Raw genomic sequence first — 23,191 nt, forward strand, 5'->3', positions numbered from 1 at the left:
AAACAGCCATGAACAAGAAGAAACTAGCTGCTGGTTGTAAAACCCATGTTTCCATGCAGTGGGTAAACAGCACCTTGAGCAAACATCACCAGAAAGAGTCAGATTCTGGCCAGCCGGCAAGAACGGTCCATCCTGAACTTTGGAAGAAACCAATTCCCAGTGGACCTTCATTGTCTGGCTCCCCAGAGAGGACAGGGCAGGAATGGAACAACAGAGCACTGGTCAATTTCGGCAGAACCAGATCTCAGGTTGGGTGCCATACTTTGCCTTTTATAAAAGGGCTTGATTTTGTTTCCACAGCGGCTGTAGGCACATTCTCCTATTTCCGGCACAGTGATGGATTCAAACGCACCAAGAAACAAACTGAATTCTGACCATTAAAGATTTTACTTGAAAGTCAAGGGGAGAAGGAAATCGAAGTGGATGTACTGGGATGCCACTGTGCATTTCAGCTGGATTTCTTTGATGAGACTGACTGGAGGAGAGTTTGGAAACAAATCCTAAGCATAGTAGCAAGGAAAATGTGTGGCTCTCCCAGATACAAAGCAAAGACTTGGAAGAAGAAAAACAGAAGAAAGGAGGGAGAGGGGGAGCAGAAGGGACCGAGAGGAAAGGCAAAACTAAATCTACAAATGTGAGAAGCGGACCCCAGCGAGCAGACTTGAGAGACAGCCTCCATCAGGGGGACCAGTTAGACAGAGGGCCACTGGGAGAGCTGCAGACTCCGCTCACCATTTCATCCGTTTACATGAAAATCAGAGATAATCTGTTTGGCAGGAAACAAACAAACCAATCAACCCTCTAGGTCTCTGAGTGCACTGGGATTGGGGCAGCCCTGCCCCACCTGCATATAAATGATTTCTGAGCCCTCCGCCTGCCTGGTCACCAGCCATGTGAACCCTTGCTTCGTAATGCATGCGGCAGGGGAACAAATGAAAATCAAATGGGAAAAGGCAGGAGCACTTCACACGATATGTCAAGAGACCGGGGAAGTAAAACATAACATGGTAATGAAGTGATTGAAAGATTGTTAAGACAGCCTGTGTACAAGATAAAATATGGTCTCAATGTGATTGCCTGATTCCCTGGCAGACAATACGCTGGGTGAACTTCTCCCTTTCGGAATAAAGCAATCTTGCCCTAAGACAAGAACAATTTCTCTATGTATTGCAGAGGAAGTGAGAAGTGGCACTTTGGATAAGGGATTCAAAGTGCCTGTCAGACATGTTCACACAGCCTGCTGTCCTTCCCAGGCTCTGGATGCCCGCCGAGAGATCTCTCTCTCGGCTGTTCCAACTAATGCAGCCCGCAAAACTGGTGATGCAAATATGAACCTGCTGGGAACTGACCAAAAGACTGGCTATTCTTAGGGAAACAAAGAAACAGTCTGGGTTCCATTGTAGCCCGTCTGCATGGAGCATATCCCGTGTTTGACTGTTTCCGTACAGAAACCCAGCCACACACTGCTCCAACCTAGATGTGGCATTCTCTCTCGAAAAATGCAGTGTCTTGGTACTTAAGTGGGGTTTGACTGATGGTGAAATTGAGCGTGAATTTCAAGCAGGCCATTTCCTTTGACTACTTCAGGGACATGCTGTAATGAGAAGAGGTTTTTAAAACCAAAGAGAAAGGCTTGGTCATTAAGCCTAATGAATGGCTGAATGCCACAGAAGGCATTCACAGATTTTGGCCATAATTATATTATTATTTATACATTTCCATAATAAGAACTTATTTCCAAGGTAGCACAAATTGCTTTATAAATGCAAGTTCCTTAATCTTTGGAGTATTCCTAAACTACAGATTGGGCATTAGTTTTATTAGCTCCATTTAGCAATAGAGAAAATGAAGCCTAAGAAAGGCCAAGCTTCTAGCTTCCCATCACTGACCAAATGAAGATATAAATTCAGGATGGAACACAAGCCCCTGCCTTCTAATCCAGGGCTGTTTCCGTTTTAGTAGTACGAACAAGAGACACACAAAAGTGTCTTCTTGTGGCTATAAGATGGGATTTAGACTCTAAGGGCAGAGCCGAGGGTAAGGACGGAGGGTGTGAATCTACAGCTCTAAGCAGTGTGGCTTTATGTTCCTGCTGCTGCACGCTCTAGGGATGTGAAAATAGGGAGGTGGTAGCTCATTGGTCACGGATGCAAAGGCTTTCTCTGCAGCAGGGAGCAAGTATCACAGTGGAAATTCCAAAAGTCCCTTCCCCTGTGTCCTTCCTGAGTTAAGGGTCCAGGCCCTGGGCTCTTAGGCAAATCATTTATCTCCTGCCTAAGGACGGCCCGAAGTCCGGAGCAGCCCACTAGCACCAGCATCATTTGGGAGCCTGTTAGAGAATCCCAGGGTCTCCTGGCTGCCTCAGTCTATAGAACATGTGACTCTTGATCTCAGGGTTGGGAATTTGAGCCCCACATTGGGTGCAGAGATTAAATTTTTAAAAAAATCTCTAAAAAAAAAAAAAACGAAAAAATACAGACTCCCAGGCCCCACGTCAGCCCAATGGGATTGGTTTCTGCTTTCTACAAGATATCCAGGTGATCTGTATGCACATTGAAGTCTGAGACTCATTCTCCACAGTGGTTAAGTATACAGGCTGGATTTACAGCATCTGAATTAGAGTCCCTGGTTCTCCACTTAAACTACCCACGTGACACCAGGTATGTTCTTTAACCTCTATTCATTCTGTGAAATTTCAGACAGTAAGACTGTCTACATCAGGGGTGCCTGGGTGGCTCAGTCAGTTAAGCAGCTGCCTTCAGCTCAGGTCAGGATCCCAGGGTCCTGGGGTGGAGCCCCACATCAGGCTCCCTGCGGAGAGCCTGTTTCTTTCTCCCTCTGACTGCCGCTCCCCCTGCTTGTGCTCTCTGGCTAAAATCTTTAAAAAAAAAAAAAAATAGACTGCCTACATCAGAGGATTATTATGAGGATTAAATGAGAGAATCCATTGTTTTAAGGACTACAAGAGACAACGAACACAACATATGAACAACGCCTACCACATAGCAAGTGTTCAATCCCTGTTACCTTCAGGCCCCTCCCTTATCATTCATCCTAATGTGATTCAACATGGTAAAATATCTGGAACTATAACACACTGATTTGCTCTGGCCTCTCCCCCATTTCTTTAGGAATACCCTCAGTTTCATAACCCATATACTCTCATGAATCTTTCCTCCAACCAACTCCCTGCCAGTTCCCCAGCCCAACTCCCAAATTTTTGTTTGGGAGGGGGCCGTTTCCATGGCAGGGCTGCCTGTAGAGGCACAGGATCTTTCCAAGACCTTGAGTCAGTCTCTGTCCCATGATTCAGCTACAGTCTCACCCACCCCAGCTCCCACCAGGATCCTAAAAACTGTACAGGAAAATGACTATAAATAGAGCTGTGGGACAGTCCAGCCACCCAGAGTTCTGTGGCACAGCCACCCTCAAAGCCTTGTATTGTCGGGAGGGTTTGGAGGCTAAACTGGTTTGTGACGAGACAATGACATAATGGGATGAAACAGGCTGCCTACTGTTCTGTTGACCTTTATTTAGCACACAGAGGTTCTGTATAAACACACACACACTACCAGAATGAATTCTGCCAACCAGGTAAAGGCCAACCCAGATTGGTCTATTCATTCAAGGTGGCCCTTTAACTACTAGAAGAGGTTTATAGGAAGAGGCCCACTTTTATCCATAAACCCCAAATTACTTGACACAAGAGGCATTTATTAAGCACTGCACTAGGCCAGTTCCTCACCTGGCCCCCAGCACTACCCAGGAGAGAAGACGGGGAACACGCATGAGAGCCCCTTCACCCCTCTCTAGCCAGACAGAATCACATCTCAAATTTTTAAGGTTACTTTTTCAATCAGAACATGTTATTCAGGACCCCCAAATTAGAATTTCTGAACATAGTATCTGATTTTGGTATTTTTCCCCCTTCTTTCCATAGACTTCAGGAAAAAAAGCAGAGCCTTTAGGGTTAAGGTCTGAAATCAACTGCCGTCAATAACAAGAAAAAAAGACTCCATTAAGCAGTTAACCATCTGCTAACCAGAGCACCACCTGGAAATAGGATACTTCAGAACTGACAAATAGTCTATGCTTTTATGCAGGGGAGATCCAGCTGTACGAGGGGTTTCTCCCCCACATCACAAACCGCTCGATGGCGGGGGTGTTGCTGCTAGTCGCCCGTTCACCACCCCTCTCCTCACTGTCGCCTTCCCTCTCAGCTGTCTGTTTACGGACTCCACAAACACACCGATAACATCAATCAGGAGCTGGTGGAATCCGGGGCTGCTAGGGAAGGTCCACTCAAGGTTTACACTTGAGACCTCCCTAATCCCTGGGCTCTTATAGGCAATGGGCACCACGGATTAGCTTCCAGGTGTGGCCTCTGCAAAATGAGACTTGTCATTAGTGGTCACACACAGTTAGAGCAGGGAGAGGAGGTAAAAGGAAGAAACAGGCCTCCCGCTGTTCTCCTGACATTTATCCGAGCAAAGTGGGGTGCATGTTTATTTCAACGTAAAACAGCTGTCACATAAACACAGCCTGCAGTGAAGAAGGAAAACAGGAACCGCGTGACTGAGGAGGAAAAGGACGACGACTGAAATATTTACCAGGTGAACCACACACACACACACAGCAGAGAATTTGTTATTTTAATTATAAAACATTTCATTGGGTAAAGTTCTGGTAATAAAAGATACGAATCACATAAATGGGCTTTGACTTTCTCAAGTGAAACTAGAGCTGGCAAAGCTGCTGTGTTGACAGCTTTGCAGGTAGAAATATGCAAAAAGCAGCTGGTTTGGGGGTCTCGGCACATTTCTGCAAACTGAATCACCACTCCTGACTTGTCATGGGGGTGCTGACATCTCCATTCTCCACTTGTGAAAAAACCTGGGTGCCACTTAAACCTTAGCCAGGCCACAGGGAGCCAAGCAGCAAACTTCTAACGGCATTTTCTACTTACTGTTCCGTGTTCCCAGAAATCCCAGAAAACCCAGTAGATTCTGGATGCAAAGCAGGATGGTGTGGGTCACTGTTGGGTTTCCATGAGCACTCTCCTCTCTGGTGAGAAGGAGCCTGGACAGGACAGGGAGGACATAAACCAACCACTAAACCCAAATCACTCTTCCGGGTGCTGCCCTTCTTATACCAATGATCCTCACCTCAAGCCCTTGTCAGTATCACTGGCAGCACTTGTGAAAACACTGATTGCTAAGACCTCCTCCTGTCCCCTGAATTTGTGATTCAGTACATCTGGAAGGGAGAGGGTGGGGAGGATTGGAAATTTGCATTTCCAACAAGTTCCCCAGTGATGCAGATGTTGCTGGTCCAGAGACAGGGCGTTAAGAACTTTTATATGAGGGAAATGTGGGGGCTGGAGTCATCCATTGAAAATCTGCTTATATTTTCAATATTTAAACCTGAACTGCCTTTGGTATCCAGGGAAAAACCGCTGATACTGAAACAGTCCCTCAGGCCTAGCGCTGACAGGAGGAGACCTGTTCCTTGAAGAGAAAGACAGAAAAGTCTTGGACTTGGTGCCTATACTGTGGCACACCACCTTGGAACATCAAGTCACAAGGAGCCAGATTCTCCCATTGCCTGCACAGACCTGCAGGGAAGCCACATATCATGAGACGCTGTGTAATTTCCTCCCCACACTTCTTACCTGAATGGTAGCATTTTATTAGGGATCCTTTCTCCTTCCTCACAACCAGTGTTGCTCAAATTTTTTAGAGAAAAAGATCAAGGGAGACTGTGGAATACGGCTGCATGAGGACAAAATATTCTTGTTCTTTCTGAATATTTCCCCATCCACCTCTGTGGCAGATTGCCAAAACTATAGAACATTCAGTGAAACAATCTCATACTATGGACCCACGTCACCACGGAATTTAACCTGCCACTCTAATTTATCTGAAACTTCATACTGAGGATAGGAACCTCCACCTTTTTGCTCATTACCAGAAGCATTAACTACTTTTTGTCATGGAAAAAACTGGGATACATCACAAGAATTACTGTGTACTCCACACGCCTAGAACCTCAGAGTCTCTTTGAGATGTAGGTATTTTCTTGCCAGCCTGGGGACTCACTCCCACATGTCAGCCTTGAAGCATGTGTTTCATCAAAATGATAAATTACAACATATCATGGAGCTTTGCGTTTGAAAGAACAACAGTTAAATCATGACATGCTAAGGGTTGGTTGGGCTGGGCTGACTCAGATTCCAGGTGCCAAGTCCTTTGGTTGTGGCCAAAAAAAAAAAATCTGGATTGATGCTGCCAGGCTGGTATGACATTTAAGTCATTTAAATCACTTAGCCTGTGAGTGAGCCTAAATGATACTCCAATATTCAAATCTCAATTTGACTCTTATTATGTGTGTGTGGTATAGGGCAAATGATATTCTATTGTGGTATCAGAAATTCTGGGAACTTGCAAGGCTCTTAGGTCATATTCCTCTCAAATTATAAAGGTGAAAGATTTTCCAAATGGATTAACAAAGAATCCCATGAACTGACGATTTCTCATTATCCGATGCCTATGACAACTGTGGAACTGAGCTCTTCTTCAGCCTTCTTTTCTTTGCTGGGTCATACAGTCAGATCACACAAGGATTTTTCTCTTTTTAAAAGATTTGTTTATTTGAGAGAGAGAGAGATTGAGCATGAACGGGAAGTGCAGAGGGAGAAGGAGAAAATCTCAAGCACAGAGCCCAACACCGGGCTCAATCCCACGACCTCAAGATCACAACCTAAGCCAAAATCAAGAGTTGGGCACTTAACCAACTAAGCCACCCAGGTACCCTAGGGATTTTTTATATGAGCTGTTGTTGGCATGCTCCTTTTTGTTTTGTATATGCCTACTACATTTCAAAAAAGAACACTCATCTGGGGCTCCTGGCTGGCTCAGTCAGGGGAGCATGGGACTCTTGATCTCGGGGTTGTGAGTTCGAGACCCACGTTGGATGTAGAGGTTACTCTAAAAATAAAATCTTAAAAAAAAAAAAAAAGGAGACTCATGTGTCTAAAAGACAGATGGGCTGACTACTGGCCTCAGAGGAAGATGGCACCTAGGTAGACGTTGCTTCTCAAACTTCGCCGTTTCAGAGCAGTCATGGCCATTCAGGCTCTTGGGCCTGATTCAGACAAATCTAACTCCTGAAAGATTGATATATAACCTAAAATGCTGTTTTAAAATTTCTGGTGAGGTCTACAGTGCTATAGTGACGACAGTACTTGTGTCTAATATGAAAGGGATCTCTTGTAAAAACCTAGGGAAGCCTAATTAGTAATTAAAAGTTTGCTCAATTGAGCACAGAATCTAAACCAAAGGAACTGAATGTACTGGACGCATATAAAATATTCCTCCCTAGTACTTAAGTATGCATGTCAACTAAATACTGCTTTTCTCCCTTGGTCTGGGTAAACATGACAAATCCTTGTTCTCCAATTTCTCTTTATCTAGACTCTAAGCAGACTATTCACCTCCTATAAATCTAATTCTTTCTCTAAACAGAAGAAAACACAATGGCTTAGGTTATAATTTTCTGAAGTTAGATTCCAGGCTTGAAGATATTCTCCCACTATCATGATGGTAACAGAAGATTCTTCAGTCCTTCATCAGCTACACATTTGGAAACTCTCTTAAATGGATGACCATTCATCTATTTTAGTTTTCCAATTATTTAATAATTTGAATAGGCAATGCATGCACATGGTAAGATATTTCTTTTCAAAAGATATTTTTTAAAAAGGCATATAGTGAAAAGTTCTCTCCCATTCCTGATCCCCATCTCCACTGTTATCAGTCTCTTGTGTAGCCATTCAAAGAAAATCTATACATTATCTTCTTTCATATTACATGAATGGTAAGATGCCATATGTATTTTTTTCCTTCTTACAGAATCACATTATTCCTTTAAACAGCTGCAGAGAATTCTGTCACATGGATATATCATGTTCAAATAGTCCCAATAACAACATACATTTAGATTCCAGTCTTTGCCATCATGAACAATGCTGCAATAAATGGGACTTTTATTAAATGTATTAAAATCTTAAAATATAAATTTATTTACTAAATAATAAATGTTTAACATTTCACACCTGTGCAAGTACCTCTCTGGATTTATTTCTAGATCTGAAATTACATTTTTACTATAATTAATATTGCCTTATATGTCCCCATAGCATTGATAGAATTTTTATTCCTATCAGCATTTCATGAGGATGCCTATTCCCATACACTCACTGTGGAGCGGTGTCAGTGAGTTCATTAGTCATCAATTGCTATGTAACAAATTACCATAATACCTAATAGCTTAAAACAACATGTATTGTTTCATGATCTCGGTGAGACAGAAATTTAAGAGGTGCACAGCCTAGTGGTTCTGCCTCGCTGATTCTCACGACACTGTTGGCCAAGGCTGCAATCATCCCAAGGCTTAATGGGGCTGGGCCATCCAATTCCAAAAAATCTCACTCAATGACTATGGACAGAAAGCCTCGGCTCCTTGCTGACTGTTGGTTGGCAGGACACTCAGTTTCTGCCATGTCTACTTCTCCACTCAAGGGCTCCTTCAGTGTCTTCACGACATACCAGTTGGCTTTACCAGGAGCAAGGGAACCAAGAGAGAGAGCAAGCAGGAAACTGCCATGTCTTTCATGACCTAGTCTCAGAAGTCACAAACCATTGGGTAATGTGCGTTTTGCTCATTACAAGTGAGTGATTAAGTCCGACTGACACCAGGCTTTCCTCGGAGTGAGGAAAATTAAGTTCTCTCTCTTGAAGAAGAGGAATATCAAAGAATTTGTGGCCATATTTTAAAACCAACAAAGTGAGTTACCAATCTTTTTTTTTTTTTTTTTTTTTTTTTGCCAATCTAATAGGTGGAAATGGTATCTACTGTGGTGTTAATGTGCATTTACTTATTATGAGGGAGACAGTATTTTTTAACAGCTTTACTGAAGTCTGATTGATATACAAAGGCCTGCACATATGTAATGTGTACAATTTGAGGAGTTTAGACAGATGCAGATATTCACGATCCCGTCACCATCACATGTAATAGACACATCCAGCATCTTCCAAAACAAAATTGACAAATCTTAGCTAGAATAACTAAGAAAAAAAATGAAAAGCCTCAAATTAAAAAAATCAGAAATGAAAGTGAAGACATTACAATTTACACCAGAGAAATAATAGGGATCATTGGAGACCACTATGAACAGTTACATGCCAACACATTGGACAACCTGGAGGAAATGGATAAATTCTTGGATACACACAACCTACTCAAAGTGAATCATGAAGAAATAGAAAATCTCAACACAAAATAATGAGTAAAGAGACTGATCAGTAATTAAAAACCTCCCAGAAAAGAAAAATCCAGGACCAGACAGTTTTACTACTAAATTCTGACTTGTTAAGAATCATTCATATATCCTTTCTGCAAACTTTCTGTCCTGACCTTTTTTGAATTTTCACAGGTTTTGGAGTTTGTCTATGGATATCCACTGTAATTATTTTTTTCTGTTTGTTGATTTCCTTTGTGCTGGGAATTTTTTTTTTTTATTGCATGTCCACATCTTTTATGGAATTAAATTGTTCAAATATTTCTTACCTGGAACATCTTAAAAAGACCTTACCTCTGAGATTGTTATTTTTCACAACCACCATGCTTTTTTCTGCATGTTTATGGCTTATTTCTTTTACATTCAAATTTTTGATTCATCTAAAATGTATTTTGATATAAGGTGTTAGGGAGGGAACCAAATCTTTTTGATCATTATTTTTTTCAGAGGCTATCTATTTTCACTAATATCATTTATTGAATATGCATTATTTTCTCTTTATATCATTGGTGTCTTGCCGGAAAATCTGAAAGCACTCTAGAGGGAAACTTAATGCAATGAATTAGTGACAAAGACACCAGACAGGCTAAAGGAGCAAAAGGGAAAAGGTGTACTACTCTGTGACCTCGAAACCCAGGGCCGTGGGCTGGAAACTACCAGTTGATGCTCACTGGTGAACTGCTAGTCGCACAATCGTTTCTGTTCTTACAATCTCAATGCAAACCCTGAGCAGGGACCCAGAAACTTCAACTTTAATGATGCTGCTGAAACCACTACCACTCTCTCTTATACTGGTGAAGCCCAAATTGCCTGCCGTCGATGGTATTAACCGCAGCCAGAAGCAGCATTGGAAGCATAAACATGGTCCCTTCCTTCACTTGCCTCTAATCCCGACCAGTGTCACCCATTCACAGAACTGAACCAAAGGAAGATGATGAGGGAGTCTGGAAATGTTGGGCAGTGGGTTCCAGCCAGCACCTTTGTAACACATGAGAGCAGGGAAGGCTAAGAACGGAGCAGAGGGCTAACGACCAGCCCGCCTACTCTTTTGAAAAGCCACGTTTATCACACAGTAAACTTCTCCACATGTGAGGGTCTATTTCTAAGACTTTCTGGTTTTTTTCCATTAGTCTATTTAAGTTTCAGTGTCACACTGTTTTGAACATCATGTTTCCATATCTGGTAGAAGACAGTCTCCTCTCCTTATTTTTCCTTTTTAGAACTTTCCTAGCTTTCCTGGATTGTTTGTTTTTCCACATAAATTTTAGAATTAGCCTACCTAGTTTCAAAAAACTCCAGTTTGTATTTTATTAAAAGTACATTATAATTTTAGCATATCTTAAGGAGAATCAATACCTTAATGGTGATAAAATTCCCTATCTATTCATTCAATATATGGTTCATTTGCTCCAGTGTCCTACTGTGATCTTCACTAGCACTGAAAGTTTTCTTTCTATACATCTTGAACATTTCTTGTTAAGTTTATTCATAATTATTTTGTGTATTTTGTATTTGCTGTTGGGGTCTCTTGTTCCAATCGATTATAGTTTGCACATGTGAAAGCACTTGGTTTCCATATGTGAGTGTTGTTCAGTTATCTTTGTTCCGAATTCCCTGATAGTACCAGCATTTCAATGTACTCTCCCTTGGATTTTTGAGGCAAATAGTCATGCTATCTGCTAATAACTATAATAACTGTAATTTCATGTCCTCTATTTCAACTTTTAAACTACTCATTTCTTTCTCTTCTCTAATTGTGCTGAAGAATACCACCAAACCATGAAAAATCATACAAGTGAGAGTGTGTCCTTTCCTTGTTCCCGATTTCAATAGGAATGCTTCCACTCTGTTGTGCATAATGCTGGGTTTTGCATAATAGAATAGCAATTGATCCTCATTTTGTCAAAACTCTTTTTTAAAAAATGGAGAATGGGTGTTCAATTTTCTCAAAAACCTCTACAACACTCATAAAAATAAATAATCATATGCTTTTTCTATTTATATCAATTAATGTGAAATACATTAATAAATACACAAATACTGAAACAGCCTTGTATTTATGTAATAAACTCCTTTGGTCACATGGCATCAATCTTTCAACATGCTATTGTTTGCACAAACTTTGGGCTTGTTGCATTGATTGTCATGAGTAAGGCCAGTCTGTAGGTTTGTGTGTATGTGTGGGTACACATGTGCTCTTTATCCTTGTCCATTTAAAGTTGATTTTTACTAGCTTCGCTCTCAGATAACGACCTTGCTGCCAGTTTCCTGAGGGTTTCCTTACACTGGCCTCCTATGTGCTCACTACAATGAAACTAATCTCTTACACATTAATATTGGACTTGATCTTTATTCCTGGTAATTTCATCTTAAGGTTTCATTCTATTACAGCAACCTACCAATATCTTTTTCATTACTGATTTTCCTCCATACATTCTATTCTGTGATTTAAAGACACATTTGGAAAAAAATAAAATAAAAAGAAGACACATTAGGCAGATGGGTCAAAAGCCAGTCAATAGACTGGCCTGTAACCTCTCACTTACCTTGTGAGGAAATACAGAAGGAATCAGAATCAGGTCATGCCTCTCCATCCCATGAAGGAAGGAAACGTAGGAAATTCCTCCCAGCACCATATCAGGTGACCACCTGACCCATCAAGGCCATCTGCTGCCAAGAAGGAGGGGGCTGTGGAGGCAGGGAGTTTAGAGAATTTCTAAGGTCATTGCTTTGGTTTCTAGAGGTGTTTTGTTGTTGTTGTTGTTGTCTTAAGTCAGAAGGCAGAAAGCATGCTGTATACTGGGACTGAGGGCAATAAGTGTGAGGTCATTTATGATCACTCACTGCAGTCCTGACTTACAGCTTCACTCATACCTTTTAGAGTCAGAAATCACAAGCCAGCCTGTCAGAAGCCATTTGTCATATTTCCTCAAGATTCCTACCCTATATGATGGCAGAAAAAAAACATGATTCCAAGAGATGTTTCATCGACTGAAAAACAACGAGGAGTTCATTTTGGAAGCTAACACGGAATGCAATAAATGTGACTTCTCATTTCTGATAGACTCATTCTTTTAGACTCTGCCAACAATGCCAAAGCTGTTAAGGATAATAATAAGGACCAACCGGTTACTTTGTCAATCTACAACAAGACCTAAACACACATTCAGAATTATTTCTTCTTGGTGAATTGATACTTCTGTCATTACATAATGACCCTTGACTGCTGGTAATAATCCTTATTCTCAAGTCTGCCTTGTCTGATATTCATAAAGCCCCTCCAGTTCTTTTTGTTATTGTTTACATGATGTACCTTTCTCTATCTCTTTCATTTTAATTTATCTATGTCTTTAGATAAGTTTTATATTAACGTTTGGAACTTGGGATAAGACTTTTTTTTTTCTTTTTTGCCTCCGAATAGCCAAGATCCAATGCCATTGTTGGAAAGGCTTTATTTATTTCATTAAATTACTACTGAAACTTCATCAAAGTCAGTTGGGCATATTTATGTGAGTCTACTTATGAGTTCTCTATCCTGTGGGTCTACGATCTGTGGGTCTATCTTTCCACCAATACCACATGATCTCTGTTACCATAGTTATATAAATCTTACAATCATGTAGACTGATTCCTCCCACTTTATACTTTTCAAAAATTGTTTTAGCTATTCTAACTTCTTTTCCTTTCCATATTAATTTTAGAATAATTTTGTCTATATCTACCAAAAATATTTTTCTAGACTTTTGATAGACATTGTGTGAAATCTGTGTATCAGTTTGAGGAGAACTGACATCCTTATGTTTGAGGAGAACCATCCACAAACATGGTACAACCCTCCATTTATTTAGAGTCCTAATATATGTATATGATTAGTTTTAGTAAAAACTGCCCATTGTAATGATTGTAGCAATTTACATTCCCACCAGCAATGTATGAGAATGTATTAGAATTCTAATACTAATTCTAATACCTCCACATCCTCATCAACACTTTTTCATTTTGGCCATTCTGATGGCTATGTTGTGGTGTTGCATTATGGTTTTGCATTTCCTTAATGACTCATTACACATTATTTTTAATGTATACTGTTACATTTTTATGTTTTTTCCAGTTTTGTTGGTATATAATTGACATATAGCATTGTGTAATTTTAAAGTATGCAATGTAATGATTTGATATATGTGGACATTATGAAGTGATCACCACAAGAAGTTAACATCCATCACCTCACATGTTCACAATTTTTTTCCTTGTGATCAGAACTTTTAAGATCTGTTCTCTTAGCAACTTTCAATTTTACAATACAGTATGGTTAACTGTATTCATCATGTAAAGTACATCCCCACAACTTATTTATCTTATAAGAAAGTTTGTACATTTTGGCCACCTTCCCATTTCCTCAGCCCCCAGCTCCCTCTTGTCCCCCACCACCCCTGGCAACCACACATCTGATCTCTGTTTCTAGGAGTTTGGGTTTTTTTAGATTCCACATGTAAATGAGATAATACAGTATCTGTCTTTCTCTGACTTATTTCGCTTAGGTAATGCCCTCAAGGTCCATCCAAGTTGTTGCAAATGGCAGGATTTCCTTCTTTTTATGGTTGACTGGTATTCCGTGAGTGTGTGTGTATGTGTATCTCACAGTTTCTTTATTCATTCATCCATTAATGGACACTTAGTTTGTTTCAGTGTCTTGGCGGCAAGGATTATGGGAGTACAGATTATGGGAGTACAGTACCTTCAACTTTTTGAGGAACCTCCACACTGTTTTCCGTAGTTGACTACACCCATTTGCAATCCCACCAACAGTGTGTAAGAGTTCCAGTTTCACTATATCCTTGCCAACACTTGTTATTTCCCATCTTCTTGATGATAGCCATTCTAACAGGTGTGATGTGATATCTTGTGATTTTGATTTGCATTTCCCTAATGATTAGTGATGTTCTCCCAGTATTTTTTGTTGTCCTTAGGGTAGGACAGAAAAAAGTATGTCTTCTCCATCTACCCAGAAGGGGAGTCCTTGTTTTGGTATTTTTAGTTTGGTTTTGATTCTGTTTGGTTTGGGCTTTCATTGTGTAGATTGTGCACAACTACCTGCATGTTTTTACCACCTGGCAGAGGAAGCCTTAATTAAACTTTCTGGTGATAAAATAAAAGGTGGCAATAGCCTATTTAGGAAACACTGAAATCAATAGATGATGAGTCTTTTCCACATTTATTCTGTTCATATCAAAGAATGAATTGCACTCACATATTCCTCAATTGCTTATTAAGTGCTTATTATATATAAGCCACTGTGCTTGGTTCTGGATGTATAATTAATGAACAAGGTATTGTTCCTGCTCTCAAGAAGTTTATGGTCTGACAGGACAAACAGAAAAATAAAGTGATATTTTAATACATTGTACTAACTACTATAAAAAGGATAAGCCCATAGGAGGGTTAAGGAGCCACAAAAGACTTTATAGATTAAAAAAACAACAGCAACAAAGAAACCAACTTTAACTTTAAAATAAAGAAATTCAGTGAACGTTTATTAAATACAAGCAGAGTCAATGGAGCAGCTAGAAAAATAGACCTATGGAGACAAATTAAGGCAGTTTTGAAGAGTTGGGAAATTGGAACCCAGGCAGCGTCTCTGAGCCAGAACAGTCCCATCAGAGCCCTGCCAGGAGCATGGAGGAACTCTGAATTCTTTCATCTGGCACTATTTATACAAGACTCAAATTCCTGGAAGAAAGCAGCTGATCAACCAGCTTAGGTCCCAGCTCATCTATCTGATTATACTGGGACCATGAGAGAAAGAGCTAACTTCCTTTAGGTTCTGTGATAGGAGCAGATACTTCATTTTACCATCTAACCAAGGATACACAAAGGAAGAAAAGGGCTAATTATCCAGAAAGCAATGAAGTTGCTAAAGAAAGACTGAATGCAGCCCAAAATGACAAAAAAGTCCATGGTAACAAGTAAGCTGAAGCTGATTCATGGGGAAGATTTAGCTAGTCCTGGAGGGGGGANAGAGTATGTTTAAGGCAGAAAGATGAACATGTGCAAAGTCTGGGATGAGAGGAAGCATGATAAATTTATACAACTGAAGCAGGTCCAAATGCTTGGGGCACAGAGTTGATGAGATGGTGGGCAGGTATAAAGAGGCCAAGAATGTGAAGAGATGATGTCAGACAGGAAAACAGGAGCAAGGTGATACTGTGTCTTCAAGACGAGTGAAAGGCTCAGAGTTCATTCCTAAGGATGAGGAAGATGTTAAAATGTTTTTTGTAGAGTTATGACATTTTCATTTTTGAGAGATGGCCTTGGCCATTGTGATAATCGGGGAGACATGAAAGGAGCCTGAGCCAGGACGATACTGAGTGGATCGAGAGATGTGATTAATTAGACTTAGGGAAGGAGAGGGTGAGGGAGTAGGAGGAGAAAGGATGGTTCCCAGGTTTTTGGCTTAAGTGTCTGCATGGATAACAATGTCATACACAGAGAAAAGGAATGAGTGGGGGAAATGAGTTTGATGTTGGACATATTGAGTTTAGATTGTTGAATATATGGTTCTGAAAGTAAAAAATGAGATTTAGGCAAAAGATTTAGGTTAAGTATTCATCATTATAAAAGCCAGAGTAATAAAGGAAACACCCCTGGAACAACACAGAGAGTGAGAAGTGATGAGACCTTAGGACAGAACCCTCATAGCATCAACACTTAAGGACTGAGCTGAAGAAAAGCAGTAGCCAAAGAGAATAACAAGGAAGACCAGAGAGGTAAAAGGGCAAACGGAGGAGTGGTGTCAGGGAAGCTGACGTAGGGGACCGGTTCAGCAGCTCCTTAACCAGATGATGAATAAAGTAAGGGGAGAGTAGCGTCCACTGGCTTTGTCAACAGGAAGTGGCTGGTGTGTAAGAAGAGTTTCAGCTGAGTGGTGGGAGCAGTGGCCAGACTGCAGGAGACCAAGGAGCAAGGAAAGGTAAGGACATGGAGACATGCAGCTCATGGGCAATGGATCCTACTGCACGTGAAAATCACCTGCAGAGCTTTGGAGACTCACTGATGCCCTCACCTCTCCAAATTGAGATTTGATAAGGCCAGAGTGAATTTACATGATGCATTAGTTTTCTCTTGCTGCTGTAACAAATGACCATAAACTTAATGGCTTGAAACAACACAAATTTATCTCACAATTCTGTAGGTCAGAAGTCTGACATGGGTCTCATCGGGCTAAAAATCAAGCTGTCAGCAGAGCTCTATTCCTTTCTACAGACTTCAAGGAAAATCTGTTTTCTTGCCTTTTCCTGCTCTTAGAGGCGAATCCTTTGTTCCTCTTCAAAACCAGCAACACTGCATCTCTGTTCTTTCCTTCCATAGTTACAACTCCCTCTTAATCTCTTCCTCTGCCTCCTTTTCCACTTTGAAAGACACTCAGGATTCCACATAGGGCCCACCTGGATAATTCAGGACAGTCTCCACACCTCAAGACCCTTACTTTAATCACAGGGAAGGTAACAGCCCCTGGGGATTAGAATGTAGCCATGTCTGGGAGGCTATGATTTAGATCGCCACACATGTGTAAAATTGTCAGCACCCCAGGTGATTTTCCTGAGCAGCCAGGATTAAGCAACACTAGAAGGAGGAAGAGGATGATAATGGAGTTAATGGTTTTTTGTTTTTGTCTCATTTTTTTAATGGGGCGTGCCATAGTTGAAATAAAGAAGACAATTCATTCCAATTCCTAGCTCCTTTTTCCAGTGGAGTCTCAAAAGCAAAATTGTTAGAGAAGAGCAATTTTTACTTGACACCTTTTAAAGATGCCCAGAGCTGACTCTTTTCCCTTCTTCACTTACTCAAAACATGACATGTTCTATGAAGCTTCCAAACCCATAGTTATAATTAAAAAGATGAGCAAAAGATATGCAGTCGCATGCTTGAGGTGAGCCTCAAGATAGCCAAACCTAGATTTATAGAAAATGAGCTTTTCAGAGACAGAAACTGAAGAGGCTAATCTGAAATGAAGCACCATTCTTTCCCCCACAGCAGCCTGGGGTTACTTGAGACCAATCTTTTGTCAGCACTGGGGCCTCAGAAATGAAAGAGTGCACATATTCAAATGCCAAGATTGCCATATTGCACAGGGAAGGCGAGCATGTGTTTTGGTTGGAAGGGGAAAGAGTGTTCAATTAATCCCGAAATGTTTGCAAAAACAAATGATGGGCAAAAAGAAAACTAAACTTGAAAGGAGTGTGATTCTTTATGAAAGACCCATCTCCACCAGTCTGGCAGGCACAGAATAAACACGTCAGCCAGCCGGGCCGGAGCAGATAATTAGGAATGAACAGCAGCACTTGGACTAATTCTGTGAAAACCAAGGCAGCGTGGCAGATGGGCAGCCTCAGTGGCCCACCACGCCGGGTTTAGGGGAGGCTCCCTGGGTCTTCCTGGGGTCCAGGGACCAGCCACCTCCCCGTTTAACGGGGGCCATAGTGGAAGGCTCACCTTCAGACGGCGTGTCTGTCCCCACCTCAGCTTCTGGCCGACAGAGGAAACCAGCACCACAGTAATTAAGCCCTAGAGGGATCCCACAGGCCTGTCAAAGTGAGGGGACTCCCGCCTGCTCTTCAGACACTTTTCCCATTCCGGGTACTCCCAAGATTGCAAAGGATCTGGGGGCTGCCTTGCCGGGACCCCTTAACTACAGGGGAGAGCGAGCCACAAAAAAAATATATGTATTGTGCTTAAGCAACTGCCTCATCGTGACATTTTTAAAAAATGAGTATTTACGTAATTCAGTTAAGGCCAAATGCTGATCTACGCAGAGCAAAGGCCGGGGTTTCCAAGGGCACCTCCACTCCCTGCAGTGGCGTCTGGGTCATGAAATAACCGTGCCTTTGTGGCCAGACTTGTGCCTGCCTGACAGGAAAGCACCAGCCTGATGACAGGGACGCATCCAATTCCCTGAGGCGGGCCACTTAATGACTGCTCTGCATCGACCCAATAGAATATTTGATTTGCGTGCCTGTAAAAGACACTGTCAACTGCCAGTCTGAGGTGAACATGCTGGAACTGACACAGCCAAACAGAAGGAGGGCCAAATATTCTGAGGCACCTACACTCCAACCCAGACTCCCCCCTCCCCCCATCCTTTCCTGAGGAGTACAGATGGGCTGGGATTTGACACACAGACAGTGGTGGGTCTGTATGGGCTGTTTCCTCTCCTCCCTCCACTTTCCCCTCGCCCCTTCCAGCACTCACTGGGCTCCCAGCCTCTGCGGCCATAAAACCCCTGCTCACCACTCGGCAGGGGTGCCTTCCTCTTCTGCTCTGGGCCTTGCCGGCTTTGCTCTCAGCTCCTCCCGGGGCAGAGCTCCATCACAGAAGACAGGGTGTCCTGCCAGCCGTTTTGGCAGGAGGGTCCCACGCCAGCTCCCCACTTCTGTTGGCAGACTGAATCTCCCTGCCCAGAGTGGCCTCTGCTCTCGGCACCCCAACAGGGGGCTCTGGGCAAAGGCAGGGCGGCTCCAGGAGAGGGGCTGTCAGCAAGTCTCTGCACCCCTCTGACAGAGGCGGTCTGGTTTGTTATTGGATTATATTGCCTCCAGACTTTTCTATGCATTTGCACATGCCTAAAAAGAGGTTTGCGTGCAGGTCAGCTGCCTGCCTGTCCTTCCCGTCTGCTCCTCTATCTATGGGCACCTTGTCAGCTCTGCCAATGGAAGGCACCGGTGGGAGATCCGAGGGCAGGAGCCAGGAAGAAGCCCCCCTCTGCTTCCTACGGCATCTCCTCCGTAGCTTGTAAGCCCTGTGATGGGCCCACCACCATCAGCTCCCAGAATGTCTCTGATTCTGAAGGTCTGGTGTACCATCTTCTCTCCTCGTCTCTCTCTAGCAGAGACAGGGTAGCAGCTTCCCACTGTTACTAATCACCGGAGGAGCTCAACATCTTTTATTTGTTCCTTTGTTCTTCTATTTCACGAAGCCAATCCCCGGTATTAAATTCACTTATAAAGTCATCTGAGCCATTTGTAAGTGTACAGTTCAGTGGTGTCCAGTCTATTCATCTTACCATTGATTCGTTCTATTTTAAAAAGGTAGAGAAGTTTCTGTTTTCCCGATTGATGTGGCTCGTGGAGTGCTTTTAAGAAACAGATTCTCATAATAGAATTCTGGTTTGGCTTGCTTACCTGTTAGAACATGAATATAGTGATGATCTCCTGGCAAATGGCAGGAATATGTGCCAAGCAGTGGCAACACCTTCCTTAAATTATCACCTGAAGTGTGCCTGGGATAATATGCCAGTTAAGACTAGGCTTTGGGAAATCAAGTAACTCCCACCCTCAACTGGTGTAGGCTGTCAGGTGGCCTACTGCTTCCAAAGGTGCAGAGAGCTTGTGAAATGAAACTATAAGCTCAGGCACAGGTAAAAAACTATTGAGCTACTTCGATGTATTTAGAAGAATCTCTTATTTCTAGTAGCCACTGGGTAGACATGGGTGAAGGTTTGGCTCCAACTCTAATTGCATGTGTTGCAGAATCACATTGTAAGCCGAACACAAAAGCCATGTCTTGTATGTTAATGTCAGGGCATTATTTGAGAATGACTGGGATCCTGACCCTTGAGAGAGGACATCTGGATGAGCTGACACACTTAGAACCTTAAACCAGAAAAACCCTCTGAACCTCCCTGTACTACGGAGGCAGTCCATCCTCCCTTGTCTGCGGAAACAAGCTTTCCCCTACTCAAAGTCTCTATAATGTAATGATCTTACCCCAGGAAGCTTCTTGCAATGGGATACTAGTCTCCTCAAGACCCATTCCTACTAGTTCTTACTGCCTCTGGACTCAGAAATGGGATCCGATCCCACAGTATTCTAGGAGCACAATCACAAGGTGCGTTCTGGGGAAAGAGTTTATACACCACAGGAAAAGTAAGATCTTGGTCCTTCTTATGAGTGGGTCCTGGAGAACAAGTGTGCAATCAGACTCTAAGGGTAATGCCAAAAAACAAAAAATCACATTAGATGAAGCTGAATTTGTCAATAAGGACACACTTAACTCAAGATTCCAGACTTCCTGTTCTGAATCATATAGCTGAAAACAGTTCCAACAGTTTCTTTGGTTGAAACTTGGATGCAGCTGCCTACATTCAGTTGCATTGGGCTGCCCCAACTTCCCTGGTACAATGAGCTTTGCACATTTGTCAGAGCCAATGTCCACGGATTTAGGGAATGCCTCATTTATCAACATGGTATTTCATACATTCTGAGCAAGTAATACATTTTCTAGCGAAGGAAATGCAGTGATGGTTTCACACCCATGGAATTAATTCACTGACCTTACCATACCCCTCAATTGCCCAGAGGAACCTGGCCAGACTGAATAGCTTGGTACAGACCCAGTCACCACGCGAGCTGGGAAACAACACCGGGTGAGCTGGGTACTCGCCTGTAGGACGCAATATAGGCTTTAAACTGTAATAAATGGCTGGTGCTCTTTCTCCTGTAGCCAGGTCACATGGGCTGGAGAACCGAGGGGTGAGAACTGGTCCCATTCACTACTATACCCATTTCCAGAGGTTTGCTTCCCGTCCCTGCAACCTTGGAGTTTTCCCCAAGGCTTCCACAGGGAAGAGGAAGGGGAGACTGGAATCCAGCTATTTGGATTTCTGTGTGCCACTGGATCAACAGACCCAGAACGGGGTTGATTTCAATTACCAAGGGGAGATTGGGTTGTTACTACATGGTGGAGGCAAAGAAGCCATCCCTGGAGCCCAGAGGATAATCTCACACAATTAATAGTGTTTCCAAATAAAAACCAATAGAACAATACACCAATCCAATAAAGGCGTGGCCGCTAAAGACTCAGAACCTCTAGGAATTGTGATTTTCTTCACCCCAACAGGTCAAGAACCCCGATCAGGTGGAGCGCTGGCTAAGGAAAAGACAACCGGGGATGGGTGGTGGAAGAATGATAAATATTGACTGTGATAAATATCAACTGTGATCTCATGACCAGTTATAGAAATGACTCTAGCAGCTGTGAATATTTTGTTATATTCACAGTATTCAGCTCTTTCTTCTTTCTTTCATTTTCTCCTGTTTTTTAGGATAAGTGTTGGTGTTTACCTTTACAATTAAGTTGCTAAGCCAGCGGACTGTGAGAAGCCACATCCATACCTTTGGGAAAGATCATATCAACTGGAAAGTATGTGCTTGAAACAGATAATGACAAGTGATGGGACTTTGGGTCTCCGCTTGATGAGAGGGTGAGAACTTTGTTTTATATGACATGTGCCTCGTGTCAGACAGAAGAGAATGGATGCCAAGTTGCAAAAGAAATACACTGTGTAGGTCAACCCTGTTTGCCTCACATCCACTCTCTGTTCCTCTTTTGCTCTATTCTGTACTTTAGTAACTACAACATTTCGTAGGCTCTCTTTCTCCCGGCTCCCGAGTAGAAAGGACTAAGAGGTGGTGAAAGGAGAAGACTGGAGGGTGGGAGGAGAGAAGCCAAGGCATGTCTCCCCCTCACTCTGCTCCCAGTGGCATCTCTGGTAGCGGCTGCAATTCCTCCATGGCTTCAGACCTCCACGTAAGGACCTAGCAACCAGGCTCCGGTAATACTCTCTTCACTTTGTCTCTCCAATGTAGAAGGGCTTTTCACCTTTGTAAGAAATGCCCTCTCTTTTAAATATTTATAGGGCTTTATATCTTTCTGGTTGGACCATAACTGAGTTTGTTTTAGTATGTTATGTTATATAAGTAGGCTCTATATTGTTCAACCCCTTGTTCTTTAACCCTATAGTGTATCAGGGACAACCTTCTATTTTAGACAAATAGATCTAACACACTTTTTAAAAATAATTCACATACCATAAAATGCATCCTTTTAAAGTATATAATTCAGCGCCTTTTACTATACTGTCCACAAAGTTTTGGAACCACCAGCACTACCTAATTCCAGAGTATTTTCATTACTGCCCTAAGAAATCCTGCATCAATAGTCACTCCCCATTCCTTCTCTCTCCCCAATCCCTGGAAATACACATTCTACTTTCTGTCTCTGTGGATTTGCCTATTCTGGGCATTTCAAATAAATGGAATCATACAATATGTGGCCTTTTGTGTCTGGCCTTTTTCACTTAGCATAATGTTTTCAAAGTTCATACATGTTATAGCATGAATCAATGCTTCTGTTCCTTTTTATGGCTGCGTTATATCCCATTGCATGCATGGATATATCACCTTCTGCTTATCCATTCATCAGCTGATGGACCTTTGGGCCATTTTCACTTTTCAGCTATTAGGAATAATGCTAATAATGCTACTGTGATATTCATGTTCAAGGGTCTATGTGAATATACGTTTCAGTGCTCTGGGTTATATCCTGCTGTGTCATATGGTAACTCTTTGTCCAACTTTCTAAGTAACTGTCAAGTGTTTTCTGAAGCAGCTGTACCATTTTACATTTCTAATTTATTCTTTTTAATAGCTACATTAGAACAACCCACAATATAGCAATATTAATGTTCTATGATGAATTTAATACTTCCTCTCTTAAATACATTTACATTTTCTCCATTTTTTCACGATTACAGTTAATCATGATCACACATGAACACATAACTTTGTATACCTCCATAGGTATAGGGACACTTGTATGTGAAATTGCTGGGTCAATTTAATTTTTTGTTTTAAAAATTTTTTGCTTTCCAAATTTTTGCTTTTTAATTTTTTACTGTTCCAATTTTTGCTTTGAAATGTGCCACTGTGCCACCAAAAAGTTGCTACCAATCTACCCGCATACAACAGTGTATGAGAGAGTCAAATTTCCCCA

The 23,191-nt window shown here is 42.0% G+C and overlaps 1 long non-coding RNA gene across 2 annotated transcripts in view; it reads right to left on the reverse strand.

Annotated features, from left to right (window-relative positions):
• Positions 1–23,191, reverse strand: part of LOC121100714 — a 255,288-nt gene that overhangs the window by 92,234 nt on the left and 139,863 nt on the right. Inside the window, exon 4 of one of the 2 annotated variants that reach the window (XR_005832478.1) lies at positions 11,908–12,049. The exons of the other annotated variant lie outside the window; for it this stretch is intronic. This is a non-coding gene — a long non-coding RNA (uncharacterized LOC121100714). The remainder of the gene's footprint in view (positions 1–11,907; positions 12,050–23,191) is intronic. 2 annotated transcript variants of the gene reach the window in all.

This window comes from Ursus maritimus, unplaced genomic scaffold, assembly GCF_017311325.1.
Source record: "Ursus maritimus isolate PB19 unplaced genomic scaffold, ASM1731132v1 scaffold_5, whole genome shotgun sequence".
NCBI lineage: Eukaryota > Metazoa > Chordata > Mammalia > Carnivora > Ursidae > Ursus > Ursus maritimus.